Raw genomic sequence first — 1338 nt, forward strand, 5'->3', positions numbered from 1 at the left:
ATTCAAAGTCCATCTACATTGTAGCAAGCCTCAGTACTTCCTTTCCATGACCCAATAATACTTCAATGCATGGGAGCATCACATTTTGTTTATTCTTTAGCCGGGGGAATTTAGATCGTTTCCACTTTGTAACTGTTAAGAATAATGCGCTAAAAACATTTGTGCACAGGTCTTTGTGTGGAAACAAGTTTTCTCTTTTTTATGATTTTGGATTAATATGAGGGCACCTACAGTAGGTTACCTTGTTTGCGTTTGTTAGGGAGAGCCCGGGTTGCTGCTGAGCCCTTCACCCAGGGGGTGTGCCATCCACCCCTACGTTGTGCCCGTCAGGTGGGAATTTACCAAACCACCTCCTCTCCTCCCCCCAGAAATACGTTTTCATTTCTCTTGGAAATACACCTAGGATTAAGTTTGCTGAGTCATAAGGTAACTTCATCTCTGACTTTGAGGGACTGCCGTGTTTTCCAAAGTCACTGCACCATTTTACATTCCCTCCAGCAGCGTGTGACGGTGCCAGAGTCTCCTTCTTCTCTCCAACACTTGCTGTCATCTGTCTTTTTTTTTTTTTTGAGACAGAGTTTCACTCTGTCACCCTGAGTAGAGGACTGTGGCATCACAGCTCACAGAACCTTACTCTTGGACTCAAGTGATCCTCTTGCCTCAGCCTCCTGAGTAGCTGAGACTACAGTTCCCCAACACAATGCCTGGCTACTATTTCTATTTTTAGTAGAGACGGGGGTCTCACTCTTGCTCAGGCTGGTCTCAAACTCCTGAGCTCAGGCGTCCTCCCAGCTCAGCTCCCTGAGTGCTGGGATTACAGGTGTGAGCCAGACGCCCATCCTGTCATCTGCCTTAATGATTACAGCCATCCTCGTGGGTATGAAGTAGAATCTCATTGTTGTTTTAATTTGCATTTCTCTGATGGACCATCTATGTGGAACATCTTTCCTTGTGTTTGTGGATTTGTATATCTTCTTTAGAGAAATGTCTATTTAAATCCATTGCCGATTTTTTTAATTGGGCTTAGTCTTTTTGTTGAGTTATAAGAGCATTTTATATATTCTAGATCAGTGGTTCTCAACCTTCCTAATGCCGCAACCCTTTAATACAGTTCGAGACCTGTCGAGACCCACAGGTTGAGAACTGCTGTTATGGATACAAGTGGCTCATCAGATATATGATTTGTGAAAATTGTTCCCCACTCTGGGAGTCATCTTTTCACTTTCTTGGTAGTGTCTTTTAAAGCATCAAAGTCTTCAATGTTGATAGAATTAATGTATTTTTCATTAATTGCTTGTGCTTTTGATGTCCTCCCCAGAAGCCAGTGTCTCCTCCAGT

The 1338-nt window shown here is 43.3% G+C and overlaps 1 protein-coding gene across 1 annotated transcript in view; it reads left to right on the top strand.

The window, feature by feature from the left end:
• The window catches only part of SRGAP1 (SLIT-ROBO Rho GTPase activating protein 1), a 281123-nt gene that overhangs the window by 205534 nt on the left and 74251 nt on the right, over positions 1-1338 (top strand). The window lies entirely within an intron of this gene.

Source organism: Otolemur garnettii, unplaced genomic scaffold (genome assembly GCF_000181295.1).
Source record: "Otolemur garnettii isolate 467f Iridium unplaced genomic scaffold, OtoGar3 scaffold00138, whole genome shotgun sequence".
Taxonomy (NCBI): Eukaryota; Metazoa; Chordata; class Mammalia; order Primates; family Galagidae; genus Otolemur; species Otolemur garnettii.